This window comes from Mauremys mutica, chromosome 22, assembly GCF_020497125.1.
Source record: "Mauremys mutica isolate MM-2020 ecotype Southern chromosome 22, ASM2049712v1, whole genome shotgun sequence".
Classification (NCBI taxonomy): Eukaryota; Metazoa; Chordata; order Testudines; family Geoemydidae; genus Mauremys; species Mauremys mutica.
Genome location: NC_059093.1, coordinates 375,993 through 397,049, shown reverse-complemented (window position 1 = coordinate 397,049; position 21,057 = coordinate 375,993). Strand labels below are relative to the sequence as shown.

Genomic DNA, 21,057 nt, shown 5'->3' with positions numbered 1-21,057 from the left:
CTGAGGGTTCTGCTCACGGCCCACCTGGCTACAGGTAGAGACACCCCATTAGGTGGAGTGGGTTTGTAAGAAAAGGTTCCTGACTAGCTGTGGTTTTGAGGGAGACACGGTCCCCATTTTCAGGGGCTGATTTCTCTGGCCAGGATCGGTGTGTCCTCGGCAGGAGAAGGTTAGATCCATGAGGGATGACTCCAGGTGGTGAGTTGCTTGCCTTCCTCCTCTGTTTCTCTCTCTGTCTTCTCTACTCTACTCTACTGTGTTGGCCAACACACACTCTCTCTCTCTCTCGGCTGTCTCCCTTCATAGGGCACGGGCAGGAGTGCTATGTGTGCATCCCCTCAGGCTAGGTCTCGGGAGCTATGAACAAGTAGGAGGGGACGAAAACCATGCATCGTAGTGGGCGCTAGAGTGGAGGGGTGACTGTGGATGTTGACTGTCTCTCTTCAAGTGGGCCTGATGTAGATAGGCAGGGATGAGGGCAAGATTACCTGCACCAATTGAATTTTGTGTAGTGATGGCTCTTGCTTCGCTCATTTCCTGCACTTGCAGAGGAATTGTCCAGGAGCAGCAGCTGAAGGAGAAAGTGGCAGACGCGGACCTGAGGAGCCTGGACATCCTTCTAAGCAGACATGAATGGTCCTCAGATTTCTGCCTCCCGCACAACTGGCTGTGAGTAAGCGGTCAGTGCTTGGAATCACTCATCTGTACTGGCTCCGGTTTTGTTCAGAGGCTCTGAATTTCTTCATTGGACACGGTGCTCTGTGGGATTCAGATGAGGCAAAGGCACAAGTCTCCTGTGCAGAGTGAGTATCTTGGATGTAGGTGCAGTGGGCTGCTTTTTAGTTGTACTGCTAAAACTGTAATGGGAGGAGGGTTGAGGGCGGAGCCCTGAGGTGTGGTAGATGGGAGAAGAAGAACCTATGCACGTTGCAGACTGAGATGCTAACTGATTGGTTTTTCCCCCTAGTGCTGGGTTTAGTACCAAGTGGAGAGTCAGAGTCCACTCCGCACATGCCATGGAAAGGGAGCGAGAGCTGGGAGATTCTAAGCATTGTTGATGCCAGGGAAGAGCCATCCAGCTGGGAGTGGAGCAAGGACCACTGTCAGTGAGATATGTGTCTTGTTAGGTGAAGGCTCTGCTGTGGTTACGAGGGAGACAAGGTCCCTATTTTCAGGGGCTGCTCAGTCCTCTGGCCAGTACCGGTGTGTCCTCTGCAGCGGAAGGTTGGATCCAGGAGGATGACTCCAGGTGACAAGTTGCTTGCCTTCCTCCCGTGTTTCTCATTTTCTCGCTCTGTCTCTTTAGTGTGTTGGCCAACGCTCTCTCTTAATCTGTCCTTTCCTTTCCTTGTGCCATCTCCCTTCTTAGGACACAGGCAGGCCTGCGAGATGTGCATCTCCACAGGTTAGGTCTTGAAAGCCCTGGAGTAGTAGGAGGGGACGAAAACCATGCGGGGTAGTGGGTGCGAGAGTGGAGCAGTGACTGTCAGTGTTGAATCGGTTTCTGTTCAAGTGGGGCTGATGTAGATGGGTGGAAGAGGGAGGCAGGATTGAGGGCAACATTTCAAGCACCATTAGAACTGTGTGTAGAGATGGCGCATGCTTGGCTTTTGCAGCTGCACTTCCAGAGGAATTGTCCAGGAGCTCGAGCCGGAGGAGAAACTGGCAGAGGTGGATCTGAGCAGCTTGGACACGGTTCTAACCAGACAGGAACAATCCTCAGCTTTCTGCCTTCTGAACAACTGTCTGTGAGTAAGAGGTCAGTGCTTTCAATTCCTTATCTGTACTCACTGTAGTTTACTTCACAGGCCTTCTGCTTCCTCGCTGGGTACAGGACACTGTGGTATTAAGGCTGGGGAAGGGACAAGAGTCTCCTGAGCAAAGTGACTATTTTGGGTGCAGTTACAATGGATCCCTTCTAGTTGCAGATTTATAGTAGTAATAGGAGATGGTTTGATGGCGGAGCTGTGGGATATGGGAGATGAAGAAACTAAGTGACATTGCAGATGGAGATGCTAATTTGTTTGTTTTTCTCTCCTCTGCTGGGTTTAGTACCAAGGAAAAATAAGTCACATGTCAGAGTCTACTGCCCTCATGCAATGGAAAGTGAGTGAGAGCAGTGAGCCTGTGAGCATTGTTCATGCCAGGCAAGAGCCGTTCATTTGGGAGCCAAGCAGATGCCACTGTCAGTGAGATAAGTGTCTGTTTTGCTGAGGGTTCTGTTAACATCCCATCTGACTCCAGGTACAGACACCCTGTTAGCTGGGGCTGGTTTGTCAGAAGAGTTTCCTGACTAGCTGGGGATACAAGGGAGACAAGGTCCCCATTTTCAGGGGCTTGTCATTGCTCTGTTCACAAGCAGCGTGTCCTCCGCAGGAGAAGGTTGGATCCAGGAGGATGACCCCAGATGGTGAGTTACTTGCCTTTCTCCTGTGTTTCTCTCTCTCTCTTCTCTAGTGTGTTGGCCAACACTCTCTTTCTCTCTCTGTCTCTGTCCTTGCCTCTCCTTGTGCCGTCTCCCTTCATAGAACAGGGGCAGGAGTGCTAGGTGTGCATCCCCACAGGCTTGGTCTCGGGAGCTATGAACAAGTAGGAGGGGATGTAAATCATGCAGGATAGTGGGCGCTAGAGTGAGGCAGTGTCTGTGAATGTTGACTCAGTCTCTGTTCGTTGAGTCCGGCGGATATAGATGGAATGGGAGAGGGAGGCATGGATGAGGACATTCATAGAGCTCTGTGTAGTGATGGTCCTTGCTTGGCTTTATTCGTTTGCAGAGGAATTGTCCAGGAGCCCTCGCCGGAGGAGAATATGCAGAAGTGGATCTGAGAAGCCTGGACATCCTTCTAAGGAGACATGAATAGTCCTCGGGTTTCTGCATAACTGGCTGTTACTCATCTGTACTTGCTGTAGTTTCCTTCATAGGTCATGTGCTTCCTCCTTGGGTATGGGGCTCTGTGGCTGGGGAGGGGCCAGAATCTGCTCTGCAGAGTGACTATGTTGGGTGCCATTAAGAGGGCCAATGCAGAGAGCAGAAAAGGGGCCTGAACCCTGATTACAGGGCGGTCACCCTTTCTTTAGTAAAATACGCCTCCTTTAAACTCGGTGTGTGCAGAGGGCGGGGGGAAGTCCCTAATGTGAAAAGATCTGGAAATGAACAGGTAAGGGAGGGATCCTACTGAATATCTCCTTTCCGATCAATCCTCCATCTCTCAGCGACACCCTTCCGGACTTAACTTCCTACCTCACCAAGAAAATAACTTTTGTGCTCCCTAACCTTTACCAGAAAAGACCCCTCTTCCTTGTGACGCAGTCCTGTTAGTAGGGTTAGGTGCACCCACGTGCTGGCTCTGAATACCACCGCATGTGCTTACAATACCTGAACATTAACACATTTCAGAAAGGATAGACAGAGGAGATTCCTAGTGCTACGTCCGAAGGGATTGATGTGGCTATCTCCAAAGAGACACAAGGCCTGGAATTTGGACACAGCTGAGGGAGCTGTCCGAATGTCTACAGTTGAACACTCATCAGTGCGACGGTGTCTTTCTTGTGCACAAGAAAACAAAGGGTCAAAGTTGTGGTTGGTTGAGTGGTGTAAATTGGGCAGGGCAAAAGGACTTGAGGAAGGATGAGGTGGAAGTGAGGGTGTGAAAGGAGCCCCCCACCTCACCTGTTCCTTTCCAGACGGTGTGACATTTGCATGGTTGGGCCATTTCTTGGCTTTTTTGAGAAAAGGGGCGAATTTTCCCACGGCTTCCACCATCCCCTTACAGCTGCCTCTTCGCCACACTATGTTGCATGTGACCTGGATAGGTCGCAAGTAAGATTTCACTCCAAATCTCAAAAAAGTCCAGTAGAAATAATTGTGGGGGAATTTCCTGTCACTAAGAGAAACGGAAGCTCAAGCCTTCTCAAGGGATGGGGTGTCGCTCAGCCACAGGCACAAAAAGGCTCCCCTAGTTTAAGCGTGCGAGGGATAAGACCTTACAGCCTGGTTACAGGGCAGTCATTTTGCCGGGCGTGTCAAAGTGACCTGTGGTTTAATTTGCTTGGCAAAGGAGACCCAAACCTTCCTTACAGGGTGGTCCTTAAGCCAGAGGCGTTCGAATGGGGCAGAGAGAAAAGCACCGTAAAGGAGAGACCTCCCTTCCCTCAGGAGAGCGTGGTCTCATTGCCCAGCAAGTGCCAGCGGCCCAAGAGGAGCTAGAAAGGGGAGACCTGCACCCTTCTCACAGGGATTGGTCAGTGGCAAAGAGCATTTTTAACGATAGGTCCTAAGGAGCTCAAAGCCACAGAGACCTTGTGGTGACCTGTGTGTAATGTAATATCTCATTGTAAGGTGACGGGGCCAGCAAGAGTTAGTTAACTCACAAACTGACCTTGACCCATGGCTGAACTTTACAGATCTTCCTAACCAGTCTTTAAAGGAATAGAGGTTTGAAATGCAGTCTGCATTGTTAGAGATAGAAGGGTAAATGTTAGCTCAGGTCTTGTCTATTGCTATAGCTGTGATTCAAAGATCAAAAAAGCAATATTAACATTTATGAAGACACTGGAGTGAGATAGCGTTATTGTCTATATCGGGGACGGCAACCTTTCACAAGTGGTGTGCTGAGTCTTCATTTATTCACTCTAAAATTTATTACTGGCATGCGAAACCTTAATGTTTTTCAAAAGGTCTCTTATATAACTAGTGTTGTATTGTAAAATAAACAAGGTTTTCAAAATGTTTAAGTAGCTTCATTTAAAATTAAATTAAAATGTTGATCTTACACTGCTGGCCTGTTCAACCCGCTGCTGGTCTGGGGTTCTGTTCCACTAGGCCGCCAGCAGGCTGTGCGGGGCCCTGCCCCCATACAGCGGGTAGCTACCTTTTCCCTGGTTCTGGCCCATTCTCTTGCTCTCTCTGCACTGAGCTGAGGGTGGGAGTGGACGGAGCACAGGGCTGGGGCTGAAGGGTCTGGCCCAGGAGCTAGAATGAGGGAGGGGGCTCAGGGTTGGGGCAGGAGGTCTGGGTGTGGGGGCACTTACCTGGGCAGCTCCCATTTGGTATGAGGGGTGCAGGTGGGAATGTGAGTGGGGGTGCAGGAGCGCCCGTTTGGTGCTCAGGGTGGGGATGTGCAGGGGTGCAAGAGTTGGGGCAGAGGACTGGGGCCATGTGAGGGGGGTGCAGGTGTCAGGGCGGGGGGGGCTGGGTATGTGTGGGGGTGCCACAGTCAAGGCAGGGGTCGGGGGGGGTGAAGGAGTCAACAGAGGGCTGGGTGTGTATGAGGGAGGTACAGGGCTCAGGGCAGGGGCCTGGGTGTGTGTGTGGTCGGGGGGGGGCTCAGGGCAGAGGGCTAGGTAATGCCCCCCCCTCAGAACCTCCAACCCCCTCTGCTCCTTGTCCCTTGACTACCCCCTCCTGGGACCCCTGCCCCTAACTGCCCCCCAGAACCCTATCCCCTATCTAAGCCTCCCTGTTCTTGTCCCCTGACTGCCCCCCTAGGAGCCTACCCCCTACCTGTCCCCGGACTCCCACGCCCCATCCAACCACTCCCCACCCCTGACAGGACCCCCAGCACTCCCGACCCGTACAACCCTCCCCCTGCTCCCTGCCTGCTGCAACCCCCTCCACACCCCTGCCTCCTGAGCCCCCCCAAACTCCTGACTCATCCAACCCCCCAGCTCCTTGTCCCCTGACCAGGTCCTCCAGAGACCACCCTACCCTAACTGTCCCCTGACCCCCCTGACCTCTATCCAGCCCGCACCCCCTGACAGACCCCGGAATTCCCATGCCCCATCCACCCCTCTGTTCCTTGTCTGCCACCTCCAGAGACCCCTGCCCTTTGCCACCCCCTGGGATCCCACCCCCTATCCAACCCCCCCAGCTCCTTGTCCCCTGACCACCTCCTCCAGAGACCCCACACACACTAACTGTCCCCTGACCCCCATCCACCCCCCCTGTTCCCTGTCTGCTGCCTCCAGAGACCCCCAACCCTAGCCACCCCCCCAGGATCCCACCCCCTATCCAACCAACCCTGCTCCCTGTTCCCTGACTGCCCCCACCCCTTACCAAAGCCCCCCAGCACCAGATCCCCTTACCATGAGCCTCCAAGCAGAGCCAGCCTATGCTGCCCCACGGGAGCGCGCAGCCCCGGACCCAGAGCTCTGCGCATGGCGGCAGGGATCTGGGGGAGGGGCTGGGGGCTTGCTGTGCTCGGCCCGGTGCTCCAGCCTGGGAGCGTGGACCCTGTGGCTTGCCATGCTGGCAGGATTTTTAATGGCACCCTGGAGTCCTGGCAGGCAGCCGCGTGCCATTGAAAATCGGCTCCCGTGACGTCTTTGGCACGCGGCTGCCAGAGGTTGCTGACCCCTGAACTAGTGTCTCTGTGGCTCCATGAGGGAAATAACTAGTGAGACCGTGTGGCCATGTGGGGTAATGCACAGACCATTTCTCACGGAGCAACAGTGACACTGTGTGGCCATGCAGGATAATGCACAGAGCACAGATGCAATTTCTCTGAGGAACAGTGACACCATTACCCTGTGTGGCCACATGGTGTCACTGTAGCTCCATATAGGAACTGCTCTATGCATTACCCTGCGTGGCCACACGGTGTCACTGTAGCTGCGCGCAGGAACTGCTCTGTGCATTACCCACCGTGGCCACACGGTGTCACTGTTGCTCCATGCAGGAACTGTTCTGTGCATTACCCTGCGTGGCCACACAGTGTCACTGTAGCTGGACACAGGAACTGCTCTGTGTATTACCCGTCGTTGCCACACGATGTCACTGTTGCTCCATGCAGGAACTACTCTGTGCAGTACCCAAAGTGGCCACACGGTGTCACTGTTCCTCTGAGAGAAATGCTCTGTGCATTACCCTCCGTGGCCACACGGTGTCTCTGTTGCTCCGTGATATATGGTCTGTGCATTACCCTTCGTGGCCACACGGTGTCTCTGTTGCTCCGTGAGAAATGCTCTGTGCATTACCCTTCATGGCCACATGGTGTCACAGTTGCTCCGTATAGGAAATGCTCTGTGCAGTACCCAACGTGGCCACATGGTGTCACTGTTGCTTCATGCAGGAACTGTTCTGTGCATTACCCTGCGTGGCCACATGGTGTCACTGTTGCACTGTGAAAATGCCATGTGCATTACCCTTGTGGCCACACGGTGTCTCGCTTGCTCCATGCAGAAACTGCTCTGTGAATTTCCCAGCGTGGCAACACGGTGTCACTGTTGCTCCGTGAGAAAAACTCTGTCCATTACCCTCCGTGGCCACATGGTGTCACTGTTGCTCCATGCAGGAACTACTCTGTGCATTACCCTACTTGGCCACATGGTGTCACTGTTCCTCTGAGAGAAATGCTCTGTGCATTACCCTGCCTGGCCACATGGTGTCACAGTTGCGCTGTGAGAAATCCCATGTGCATTAGCCTCGTGGCCACACAGTGTCCCGCTTCCTCCATGAGAAATCCCATGTGCATTACCCTCCGTGGCCACATGGTGTCACTGTTGCTCCATGCAGGAACTACTCTGTGCATTACCCTACTTGGCCACATGGTGTCACTGTTGCTCCATGCAGAAACTGCTCTGTGAATTTTCCTGCATGGCCACACGGTGTCAGTGTTGCTCCGTGAGAAATCCCATGTGCATTACCCTGCGTGGCCACATGGTGTCACTGTTGCTCCATGAGAAATCCCATGTGCATTACCCTGCGTGGCCACACGGTGTTACTGTAGCTGCACGCAGGAACTGCTCTGTGCATTACCATGCGTGGCCACACGGTGTCACTGTTGCTCCATGAAAAGTGCTTTGTGCATTACCCTTCATGGCCACATGGTGTCACTGTTGCTCCATGCAGAAACTACTCTGTGCTTTACCCTGCATGGCCACACGGTGTCCCTTTTGCTCCATGCAGGAACTGTTCTGTGCATTACCCTGCGTGGCCACACGGTGTCACTGTTCCACTGAGAGAAATGCTCTGTGCATTACCCTTCATGGCCACATGGTTTCACTGTAGCTCCGTATAGGAACTGCGCTGTACATTACCCTTCGTGGCCACATGGTGTCACTGTTGTGCCGTGAGAAATCCCATGTGCATTAGCCTCGTGGCCACACGGTGTCACACTTGCTCCGTGAGAAATACTCTGTGCATTACCCTGTGTGGCCACACGATGTCACTGTAGCTCCATGCAGGAACTGTTCTGTGCATTACCCTGCATGGCTACACGGTGTCACTGTTCCTCTGAGATAAATGCTCTGTGCTTTACCCTTCGTGGCCACACGGTGTCACTGTTACTCCATGCAGAAACTGCTCTGTGCATTTCCCTGCGTGGCCACACGGTGTCACTGTTGCTCCATGCAGGAACTACTCTGTGCATTACCCTCCGTGGCCACACGGTGTCTCTGTTGCTCCGTGAGATATGGTCTGCGCATTACCCTTTATGGTCACATGGTGTCACTGTTGCTCCATATAGGAAATGCTCTATGCATTACCCTACTTGGCCACACGGTGTCACTGTTCCTCTGAGAGAAATGCTCTGTGCATTACCCTGCGTGGCCACATGGTGTCACTGTAGCTACATGCAGGAACTGTTCTGTGCATTACCCTGTGGGGCCACACGGTGTCACTGTAGCTGCATGCAGGAACTGCTCTGTGCATTACCCTTTGTGGCCACACGGTGTCACTGTTCCACTGAGAGAAATGCTCTGTGCATTACCCTGCGTGGCCACACGGTGTCACTGCAGCCGTCACTGTGTCTTAGGAGGTTCCAGGGGCCCTCGCAGCCCTGTTTCCAGAATGTAGGCGTCCCGATAGTGCTTAGGGGGTTTGGAGGGGCCCCCCAGCACTCTCTCCGCTGCTGCAAGTGTCCCAGGGGGGTTTAGGCGGTTCGGGGGGGGCCCAGCCCTCTCACCAGGCTGTAGGGGTCCCGGAGGTCTTACGGGGTTGTGGGGGGCACACATTCCTACGTCCAGGCTGTAGGTTTCTTGGAGGTGCTTAGGGGATCGTGGGGGTTATAGATACCTACATCCAGGGTGTAGGGGTCCCTTGGGGGCTTAGGAGGTTCGTGGGGAGCACATATTCCTATGTCCAGGCTTTAGGGGTCCCATGGGAACTTACCGGGTTCGTGGGGGGCACAGATACCTAGTTCCAGGCTGTAGAAGTCCCTCAGGGGCTTAGGGGGTTTGTGGGGAGCACATATTCCTATGTCCAGGTTGTAGGGGTCGCTAGGGCGTTTGTGGGGGGCACAGATACCTTCATCCGGGCTGGAAGGGTCAATGGGGTGCTTAGGGAGTTCGTGGTGGGCAGAGATACCTATGTCTAGGCTGTTAGGGTTTTTGGGGGATAAAGGGGTTTCTGAGGGGCACATATACCTATGTACAGACTTTAGGGGTCCTGGGGGGCTTTGGTATCTGTGCCCCCCATAAACCCCCTATGTCCAGGCTGTAGAGGTCCCTGGGTGGCTTATGGGGTTTTTGGGGTGCAGAGATACCGACTTCCAGGCTGTAGGGGTGCCGGGGGGCTTTGGGGGTCGTGGGGGCACAGGTATCTACGTCCAGGATGTAGGGGTACCTGGGGGGCTTAGGGAGTTTGTGGGAGGCACAGATACCTACCTCTAGGCTGTAGGGTTTCCCCGGGGGTTAGGGGGTTTCTGATGGGCACAGATACCTACGTCTAGGCTGGAAGGGTCCCGGAGGGCTTAGGGGTTTTATTAGGGGCAAAGATACCAACCTCCAGGCTGTAGAGGTCCCTGGAGGGCTTAGGGGGTTCGTGGGGTGCACAGATACCTACGTCCGGGCTGTAGGGTCCCGGGCACTTCGGAGGGTTTTGTGGCCGGCTGATTGAATCAGGCTGCAGCTCTCAGCCTGCCGGAGCTGATTCAATCAGCCTGCGGGAGCCCAAGGTAAGACGAGACTGGGAGGGGAGAATCCAGGGTTGAGGAGGCTCGTGGAGTGAGAGGAATTGGGGGTGATGAGGTTCGGGGGGCTGTGGGGTAAACCGGGGGAAGGTAGCGCTGGGGCAAAGGACGTTGGGCTCTGCAGCCGCCGCCCAGCAGCAGCCGCCGCCCCCGCTGCAGGAGAATCAGACCTGGCAGCCTGCGGAGCCCCAGGTAAGACGGGGAGGGGGGAATCAGAGAGTGTCGGGGCTGGGGAGGGGGAAGGAATCGGGGATGACATGGCTCGTGGGGGGAGGAATTGGGGGGTGACGAGGCTGGGGGGGGGGGGAGAGGGATGGGATCCCGCGGATGGGGGGGGCAGTGAGTTCCCTGTCTGTATGTTCTCAGTAATAGCAGCTGTTCCCCTAGTAAAACCCTCCCCGCTACGTTCCCTTTCCAGTGTTGCTTCCTTGGCTCCAGTCTCTAGTTCTGTTTTTAAAGCCGATAGGATCGATCCATGTCAATCTCTCTCTGTTATTACACAGTTCTGCATCCGGCCCCAGTCTCCAGCTGTTCAATCCTTCACCGGGGGGTTAATAATGGGGGTCCCAGCCAGAGCCCCCAGCCCCCGCTGGGGGGAGGGGCGCAGGGTGGGATGACGCAGGGGCTTGTGGGAGTGGCAGTGCGCCCCGGCCTACAACTCCCATCAGCCCCCGCGGACCCAGCGGGCGGCACTTTGAGCGCGACAGGCTCCGCTTGCAGGGCGGGGCCTGGAGCGGAAGTGACGTTAACGGGCTGGAGGCTGCCCTTGATAAGCACCCCCCCAAGTGCTCCTATAGCCGCCCCGCCTCCCCCCAGTGCCTTTCCTCCCCCCCTGCCCAGCCACAGCCCCTGCGATCTTCCCCAACCCCCCATGGCCCCCCCGGTGCCCCCGCACTGCTGTGAGCATCCCCAGCTCCTCATGGGCCGCAGGCTTCCCTCCCCCCACGGGCCCCCCCAGGGCCCCCAGCACACTGCGAATTTCCCAAGCCCCCTTGGTGCCCCAGCACCCCCAGCCCCCCTGCATCCCTAGTGCGCCGCGACCTTCCCCACCCCCCCCCGGTGTCTCCGCACCGCTAGCACACTGTGACCTTCCCCCTCCGCACCCCCAACCCCCCGTGACATTCTCTAGTCCCCCTCAGCCCCCCACAACCTTCCTCTTCCCTCCCGCACCCCCCAGCCCGCCCTGACTTTCCTCGCCCCCCCCCTTTAACCCCCAGCCCACCCCACCCTTCTCCAATCTGCAGCCTTCTCCAATCTGAACGCCCGTTCCTCTAGCCGAAACCAGCCCACGCCCGTCTATCCCCCCATCCGTTGGGCCCCTCCGTCCTTTCTTCTACCTCCAACAGCTCCTAGGCCACCCCAACCTGCACCCCATCCCTACTTTCCCCCATACATGCCTTCTCCCATAGCCCCCTTCCGCCCCCCTCCCTCCCTCCCCAACACCCCCCAGCCTGCAACAACTTTCCCCAACCTACATGCCTGTATCCCCCAGTTCATTCCTCCATTCAAGGGACTCCTCAGACCCCATCTCTCTCCAACATCCTCCCAGCTCACCACAACCTGCGCCTCCATCCATGCCCCCTCCTGTAGGGACTACTCAGCACCCCTTCCTCTCCAACAGCCCCCCCAGTTCATTTCCCCCAACCATTGGGCCCCTCAGTCCCCTTTTTCCCTCCCTCCCACCGCAACCTGCACCCCACTCTGTCCCTAGATCTGTGGGCCCCCTAATGCCCTTTTCTCCTTTGTCCAACATTCCCCAACCTGCACCCCCATCCCTCCCTCCACCCATGGGGTGCCTCAGCCCTTCTCTCTCCTTCCTCCCCAACACGCTCCCTTCATAGCACACGGACAGGCGAGCTAGGGGACGAAACCCGTGGGGAGCAGTGGATTGTAGAGAGGAGCGGTGACTGATAGTGTGGGCTCAGTCTCTGTTCCTCGACTGGGGCGGCTGGAGATGGGATGGGAGAGGGAGGCAGGGATGAGGGTGTTAATAGAGCTCTGTGTAGTGATAGCTCCTGCTTGTCTTTATTAGTTTGCAGAGGAATTGTTCAGGAGCTGGAGCCGGAGGAGAAACTGGAAGAAGTGAACCTGAGCAGCCTGGACATCCTTGTAAGCAGAGATGAAGAGTCCTCAGCTTTCTGCCTTCTCCATGACTGGCTGTGAGTGAACAATTATGGCCTCTATCCCTCATCCGTACCACTCAAAGTTTTCTTCAGAGGCCGTGAGCCTCCTTGTTGGCCATGGGGCTCTGTGGGATTATGACCAAGGGAAGGGACAACAGTCTCCTCTGCTCAGTGACTGTCTTGGATGCAGGTGCAACAGGCTGCTTAACATATGAACGTAAGAATGGCCAGACTGGGTCAGATCAAAGGTCCATCTAGCCTAGCATCCTGTCTACCGACAGTGGCTAATGTCAGGTGCCCCAGAAGGAATGAACAGAACAGGGAATTACCAAGTGATCCATCCACTGTCACCCATTCCCAGGTCCTGGCAAACAGAGGCCAGGGACACGATTCCTGCTCATCCTGACTCATAGCCGTTGATGGACTCATCCTCCATGAATTGACAGTAACTCTCCACTTAACATCCTCTCACTTAACATTGTTTCAATCTTAGGTCCCCGCTCAGTTACAGAACATGCTGTATTTAAAGTTCTGCAATGCTTCGCTATAACGGCGTTTGGCTGCCTGCTTTGTCCACAGTCGGCAGCCCCCCATCAGCTCTCCTATGCCTCCCCCAGCACTTCCCGCCTGCTAGCAGACCCCACGGATCAGTGCCTTCCCCCACGGCCTCCTGCCTGTGGTAATCAGCTGGCTTGTGGTGTCCAGGGATGGGGAGTGAAGACTCATTGTGTAGGCTCCCCCTCCCTCCCCTGCTTCCAAACGGTGCAAGCCAGCTGATGGCTGCGGGCAGGAGCGAGGACCCAGTGTGTGAAGTACAGGAGAAGGAGGGGGGAGGAAGAGGCAGGTTAAGGGTGGGGGTTTGGGGGAAGAGGCGGCAGAGGGTTGAGGCCCCCGACCCTGGTGCTTGCAGAGAGGGGAAGCTGCCGCTGCTCCTGTGCAATGTGCTTCTGCTAGCCTACAGCACCTTCAGCCTCCTTGCCTGCCTCATTGTCGCCAGTGCCAGTGGGCTGTGCCCATGTGGGGTAAGGCGGGGGCACCCCCCAACTATAGTACTGTACTGTATGGCAAAAAATAATTCCCTGCAGCGTAACCCCCCATTTACATTCATTCTTATGGGGAAAGGACTCGCTTAACATCGTTTCACTTAACGTTCTCGTTATGTTCCTGAAAAATGCAACTTTAAGTGAGGAGTTACTGTACCTAGTTCTTACTTGAACCCCATTATAGTCTTGGCTCTCACAGCATTCTCTGGCCAGGAGCTCCAAAGGCTGAGTGTGCGTTGCGTGCTTTTTAATTGTAATGGGAGATGGGAGAAGAAGAACCTACACAAGACTGCAGATTCACCCACGAAAGCTCATGCTGCAAAACATCTGTTAGTCTATAAGGTGCCACAGGATTCTTTGCTGCTTTTACAGATCCAGACTAACACGGCTCCCCCTCTGATACCAGATTCCGCTGATAACTTCTGTTTTTCCCTCTTGTGTTGTGCTTAGTACAACGGAGAAAGAAGTGAAGGGTAAGAGTGAGGGGGCACCGGCAGGGCTGGGGCCGGGAGGGAATTACATTGTTACAGTCTGTGTTTGGGGTATAAACAGGGCTGTGTGTTCACGGACAGGCTCACACAGACGCCCGCTGGGCCTGGGATTCAGGCTGGGGCCGGTCGGGGTTTGGGTTCCCTTCACCCCCCCTCTCCTGGTCCTCTTATCACACAGGAGCATGTGAGATGGAAGGCGCCCAAGAGCTGTGAGACAGTGAGTGTTGTTGATTCCAGGCTATGCAGATGCCATGAAGCTGGGAGTGGAGCAGATGTCACCATCAGTGAGATAAGTGTCTGGTTTGGGGAGGACTCTGGTAACGGCCCACCTGCTTCCAGGCCAGGACTTGTCGTTAGCTGGGGCTGAGTTTGTAGGAAAAGGTTCCTGAATAGCTGTAGTTACGAGGGAGACAAGGTCCCCGTTTTCAGGGTCTGGTCATTTCTCTGTCCACAAGCAGTGTGTTCTCTACAGCAGAAGGTTGGATCCAGGGGGATGACTCCAGCTGGTGAGTTTCTTGACTTCCTCCCACGTTTTTCTCTCTCTCTCTCCTCTAATGTGTTGGCCAACACACTCTCTGTCTGTCTCTCTCTCTCTCTGTCCTTGCCTCTCCTTGTCCTGTCTCCTTTCGTAGGACATGGGCAGGTGTGGTAGCTGTGCGTCCCCACAGGCTAGGTCTTGGGAGCGATGAACAAGTAGGAGGGGACCAAAATCACACAGGGTGGTGGGCGCTAGAGTGCAGCGGTGACTGTGGGTGTTGACTGAGTCTCTGCTCTAGTGGGGCTGATGTGGATGGCATGGGACGGGGAGGTAGGGATGAGGGCAAGATTTCATGCACCGGTTGAATTTTGTGTAGTGATGGCTTTTTCTTGGGTTACTTACTGCGTTTGCAGAGGAATCATCCAGGAGCAGCAGCCGGAGGAGAAATTGGCAGAAGTGGACCTGAGCCGCCTGGAAATCCTCTTAAGTGGAGATCAACAGTCCTCAGCTTTCTGCCTCCCACATAACTGCCAGTGAGTAAGAGGTCAGGGCTTGGAATTCATCTGTACTCACTGCAATTTTCTTCACACTCTGTTTGCTTCCTCGTTGTCTATGGGGCTCTGTGTGATTAAGGCTTGAAGGGACCAGAGTCTCTAGATCTCTCCTGGTGTCTGCAGTCTGGGACTGTGGTGGGCCCGCTGTGCACCCCTGACTCTCACCCACCTTTGCCTCTGCTTGCTGGAAGCAACAAGCTACAAGAAGCAATAAGTTACAAGCCAAAAACATGCTTTTCCCCACAGGTGTGGTGTGTGTGTGACCAGAGTGTGCTGTGCAGAGTGACTGTTTAAGGTGTCATTCCAAGGGTTGCTTTCTACTTGTAGTCCTAAAGGTGTGATGGGATGAGGGTTCAGGGCAGAGCCTCACTGTGTGGGAGAGGCGAAAAGTAGAGCCTCCCCAACATTGCCCACTGAGATGGTAACTTACTTGTTTTTGTCCCCTTATGCTGGCTTTAGTACCAAGGGAAAATAAATCAGGCGTCAGAGTCTACTCCCTTCATACTTTGGAAAGTGAGCAAAAGTGATCGGACCGCGAGAGCTATTGATGCTACGGAAAAGCCGTCCAACTGGGAGTGGAACAGCTGCTACTCTCAATGATAAGTGTCTATTTTGGTGATTGCTCTGCTCATGGCCCCCTTGCTTCTGGAAGCGATGCTCCGTTAGCTGGGGCTGGGTTTGTAGGAAAAGGTTCCCGACTAGTGGTTATGAAGGAGACAAGGTCCCCATTTTCAGGGGCTGGTAATTTCTCTGGCCAGGAGGGGTGTGTCCTCTGCAGCAGAAGGTTGGATCCAGGGGGATGACTCCAGCTTATGAGTTTCTTGACTCCCTCCTGTGTTTTTACTCTCTCTCTCTCTCCTCTAATGTGTTGGCCAACACACACTGTCTGTCTGTCTCTCTCTCACTCTGTCTCTGTCCTTGCTGCTTCTTGTGCCGTCTCCCTTCATAGGACACGGATAGGAGTGCTAGGTGTGCATCCCCACAGGCAAGATCTCAGGAGCTATGAACAAATAGGAGGGGATGAAAATCATGCAGGGTATTGGGCTCTAGAGTGCAGCAGTGTCTGTGGATGTTGACTCAGTCTCTGTTCATCGAGTCGAGCGGATGTAGATGGGATGGGAGAGGGAGGCAGGGATGAGGGCAAGATTAAATGCGCCAGTAGTGCTGTGTGTAGTGATTGTATTTGCCTGTCTTTATTAGTTTGCAGAGGAATCATCCATGAGCTCTCGCCGGACGAGAATATGCAGAAGTGGACGTGAGCAGCCTGGGCATCCTTCTGAGGAGACCTCAACAGTCTTCAGGTTTCTGCCTTCTGCCTAACTGGCTGTGAGTAAGCGGTGAGTGCTTGGAATTCCTCGTGTGTACTCACTGTAATTTTCTTCATAGGCCGTTTCCTTCCTTGTTTGGTATGGGGCACTGTGGGATTAAGGCTGGGGAAGAGACCAGAGTCATACTTGCCAACTTTCACTGGGTAGATAAGAACCCTGAATTCACAATATTCCAAAAATCAAGCTAATCCTATTTCCAATAAGGCCAAAACAAGCCAATTCCTAACAACCCCAGCACTCAATGACTAGATCTCTCCTGACGTGCAGTTTGGGACTGTGGTGGGTCAGTTGTGCACCCCTGACTCTCTCCCCCCTTTGCCCCTGCTTGCCGGAAGCAGCAAGCTACAACGAGCAATAAGGTACAGGTCAAAAACAAGCCCAATTTCTATGTTTTATTTTCCCCCTTGAGATTTGGTATGTGTGACCAAAGTCTGCTGTGCAAAGTGACTATTTCAGGTGTCGTTGCAAGGGGTGCTTTCTACTTGTTGTCCTACCGGTGTAATGGGAATAGGGTTGAGGGCGGAGCCCCACTGTGTGCTGGAGGGGAAAATAAGCGCTTACCCAAAGTTGCTGACTGAAAGGGTAACTGATTTGTTTTTCCCCCTTGTGCTGGGTTTAGTAGCAAGAGAAAAGAAGTCACAGGCCAGAGTCTACTGCCCTCGTGCAATGGAAAGAGAGCAAGAGCGATGAGTCTGCAAGCGTTGTTGATGCGAGGCAGAAGGCGTCCATCTGGGAGCAGAACCGCCACCACTCTCAATGAGATAAGTGTCTTCTTTGGTGATCGCTCTGCTCAAAGCCCATCTTGCTCCCGGTAGGGATGCCCCGTTAGCTGGGGCTGGGTTTGTAAGAAAAGGTTCCTGACTATTTGCGGTTACAAGGAGACGATAGCCCCATTTTCAGAGGCTGCTCATGTCTCTGGCCAGGACCAGTGTGTCCTCCGCAGCATATTAAATCCAGGGGGATGACTCCAGCTGGTGAGTTTCTTGACTCCCTCCCACGTTTCTCTCTCTCTCTCTCTCCTCTAATGTGTTGGCCAACACACACTCTGTCTGTCTGCCTTTCTTTCTCTCTCTCTCTGTCCTTGCCTCTTCTTGTGCTGTCTTTCTTCGTAGGACACGGCAGGTGTGTTACGTGTGCATCCCCACAGGCTAGGTCTTGTGAGCTATGAACAAGTAGGGGGCCGAAATGATGCAGGGCAGTGGGCGCTAGAGTGGAGCGGTGACTGTTGGTGTTTGGGGCTAAGACAGATCGAAAGTGACGCAGGGAAAAGGGCCTTAATTGGGCTCTATGTAGTGCAGGAGTTCTCAAACTGGGGTTAGGTCCTGTCAGGGGGCCGCAAGGTTGTTGTTTGGGGGGTTGTGAAATGTCATCCTCCATCCTAAACATCACTTGGCTTCCAGCATTTATAATGCTGTTGAATATACAAAAAGTGTTTTTAATTTAAAAGGGGAGGGTCACACTCAGAAGCTTGCTATGTAAAAGGGACCATCAGTACAAAAGGTTGAGAACCACTGGTGTAGTGATAGTTCTTGCTTGCCTCTATTAGTTTGCAGAGGAATTGTCCAGGAGTCTCAGCTGGAGAAGAAGCTGGCAGAAGTGGACCTGAACTGCCTGGACATCCTTCTAAGGAGACATGAACAGTCCTCAGCTTTCTGCATTCTGGATAACTGGCTATGAGTAAGAAGTCAGTGTTTTCAATTCCTTATCTGTACTCACTCTTGTTTCCTTCATAGGCCGTGTGCTTCCTCGTTGGGTACGAGGCTCTTTGGGATTAAGGCTGGGGAAGGGACAAGAGTCTCCTGAGCAAAGTGACTATTTTGGGTGCAGTTAAAATGGGTCTTTTCTAGTTGCAGCTCTAAAGTAGTAATGGGAGATGGGTTGAGGGCGGAGCTGTGGGATACGGGAGATGTGAAATTAAGAGACTGTGACATTGGAGACGGAGATGGTAATTTTATTTTTTTTTCTTCCTTTTACTTCTTCCTTGGTACTAAACCCAGCAGTCACACATCAGAGTCTACTGCCCTCATGTGATGGAAAGTGAGTGAGAGCAGCGAGCCTGTGAGCATTGTTCATGCCAGGCAACAGCCGTCAATGTGGGGGTCGAGCAGACGCCACTGTCAGTGAGATAAGTGTCTGTTTTGCTGAGGGTTCTGCTCACGGCCCATATGAGTTTCTTGCCTTTCTCTGTTTCTCTCTTACTCTCTTCTCTAGTGTGTTGGCCAACACTCTCTGTCTCTGTCCTTGCCTCTCCTTGTGCTGTCTCTGTTCATAGGACACGGGCAGGAGTGCTAGGTGTGCATCCCCACAGGCTAGGTCTCAGGCGCTATGAAGAAGTAAGGGGGGATGAAAATCATGCAGGGTAGTGGGCGCTAGAGTGGAGCAGTGACCGTCAGTGTTGACTCAGTATCTGTTCATCGAGTCGGGCTGATGTAGATGAGATGGGAGAGGGAGGCAGGGATGAGGGCATTCATAGAGCTCTGTGTAGTGACAGTTCTTGCTTGGCTTTATTAGTTTGCAGAGGAATCGTCCAGGAGCCCCAGCCGGATGAGAATGTCAGAAGTGGACCTGAGCAGCCTGGACATCCTGCTAGGGAAACAAGAATAGTCCTCAGGTTTCTGCCTTCTGCATAACTGACTGTGAGTAAGGGCTCAGTGCTTTGAACTCAGAGTCATCTGTACTCACTGTAGTATTCTTCATTGACTGTGTGGTTTCTTGTTGGGTACAGGGCTCTGTGGGATTAAGGGTGAGGAAGGGCCAGAGTCAGCTGTGCAGAGTGACTGTGTTGGGTGTTGTTGTAAGAGGTGCTTTGTAGTTTTAGTCCTAAAGGTGTAATGGGTAGAGGGCGGAACCCCGCCGTGCGTGAGAGGAGGAAAAGAAGAGCCTAAGAGACATTTCTGACTGAGACGGTAGCTTACTTGTTTTATCCCCTGGTTTTAGTACCAAGCAAAAAGATGTCAAAGTCTGCTGCCCTTATGAGTGAGAGTGACGAGACTGCGAGCGTTGTTGGTGCCAGGCAGGAGCTGTCCATCTGGGAGCAGAACAGCTGCTACTATCACTGAGATAAGTATCTGTTTTGCTGAGGGTTCTGCTCACGGCCCACCTGGCTACAGGTAGAGACACCCTGTTAGGTGGGGTGGGTTTGTAAGAAAAGATTCCTGACTAGCTGTGGTTTTGAGGGAGACACGGTCCCCATTTTCAGGGGTTGATGATTTCTCTGGCCAGGATCGGTGTGTCCTCGGCAGGAGAAGGTTAGATCCATGAGGATGACTCCAGGTGGTGAGTTGCTTGCCTTCCTCCTCTGTTTCTCTCTCTGTCTTCTCTACTCTACTCTACTGTGTTGGCCAACACACACACACACACACACACACTTTCTCTCTCTCTGTCTCTTAGCACTCCTGCCCATGCCCTATGAAGGGAGAGAGCAATGTGTGCATCCCCTCAGGCTAGGTCTTGGGAGCTATGAACAAGTAGGAGGGGACGAAAATCATGCATCGTAGTGGGCGCTAGAGTGGAGGGGTGACTGTGGATGTTGACTGTCTCTCTTCAAGTGGGCCTGATGTAGATAGGATGGGAGAGGGAGGCAGGGATGAGGGCATGATTACCTGCACCAATTGAATTTTGTGTAGCGATGGCTCTTGCTTCGCTCATTTCCTGCACTTGCAGAGGAATTGTCCAGGAGCAGCAGCTGAAGGAGAAAGTGGCAGACGCAGACCTGAGGAGCCTGGACATCCTTCTAAGCAGACATGAATGGTCCTCAGATTTCTGCCTCCCGCACAACTGGCTGTGAGTAAGCGGTCAGTGCTTGGAATCCCTCATCTGTACTGGCTCCAGTTTTGTTCAGAGGCTCTGAATTTCTTCATTGGACATGGTGCTCTGTGGGATTCAGACGAGGCAAAGGCACAAGTCTCCTGTGCAGAGTGAGTATCTTGGATGTAGGTTCAGTGGGCTGCTTTTTAGTTGTAGTGCTAAAGCTGTAATGGGAGGAGGGTTGAGGGCAGAGCCCTGAGGTGTGGTAGATGGGAGAAGAAGAACCTATGCACGTTGCAGACTGAGATGCTAACTGATTGACTCTCCACTTGGTACTAAACCCAGCACTAGGGGGAAAAACCAGAGTCCACTCCGCACATGCCATGGAAAGGGAGCGAGAGCTGGGAGATTCTAAGCATTGTTGATGCCAGGGAAGAGCCATCCAGCTGGGAGTGGAGCAAGGACCACTGTCAGTGAGATAAGTGTCTTGTTAGGTGAAGGCTCTGCTGTGGTTACGAGGGAGACAAGGTCCCTATTTTCAGGGGCTGCTCAGTCCTCTGGCCAGTACCGGTGTGTCCTCTGCAGCGGAAGGTTGGATCCAGGAGGATGACTCCAGGTGACAAGTTGCTTGCCTTCCTCCCGTGTTTCTCATTTTCTCGCTCTCTGTCTCTTTAGTGTGTTGGCCAACGCTCTCTCTTAATCTGTCCTTTCCTTTCCTTGTGCCATCTCCCTTCTTAGGACACAGGCAGGCCTGCGAGATGTGCATCTCCACAGGTTAGGTCTTGAAAGCCCTGGAGTAGTAGGAGGGGACGAAAACCATGCGGGGTAGTGGGTTCGAGAGTGGAGCAGTGACTGTCAGTGTTGAAGCGGTCTCTGTTGAAGTGGGACTGATGTAGATGGGGTGGAAGAGGGAGGCAGGATTGAGGGCAACATTTCAAGCACCATTAGAGCTGTGTGTAGTTTATAAGGTGCCACAGGATTCTTTGCTGCTTGTTTAGAGATGGCGCATGCTTGGCTTTTACAGCTGCACTTCCAGAGGAATTGTCCAGGAGCTCGAGCCGGAGGAGAAACTGGCAGAGGTGGATCTGAGCAGCTTGGACATGGTTCTAACCAGACAGGAACAGTCCTCAGCTTTCTGCCTTCTGAACAACTGGCAATGAGTAAGAGGTCAGTGCTTTCAATTCCTTATCTGTACTCGCTGTAGTTTACTTCACAGGCCTTGTGCTTCCTCGCTGGGTACAGGACACTGTGGTATTAAGGCTGGGGAAGGGACAAGAGTCTCCTGAGCAAAGTGACTATTTTGGGTGCAATACAATGGATCCCTTCTAGTTGCAGATGTAAAGTAGTAATAGGAGATGGTTTGATGGCGGAGACATGGGATATGG

The 21,057-nt window shown here is 53.6% G+C and overlaps 1 long non-coding RNA gene across 1 annotated transcript; it reads left to right on the top strand.

Moving 5' to 3' along the window:
• Positions 1-320: 320 nt before the first annotated feature.
• Positions 321-20,738, top strand: LOC123354712. Its single transcript, XR_006574836.1, has 4 exons — positions 321-803; positions 968-1,759; positions 2,245-2,410; positions 20,697-20,738. It is a non-coding gene; the product is annotated as an uncharacterized LOC123354712 (long non-coding RNA).
• Positions 20,739-21,057: the final 319 nt, after the last annotated feature.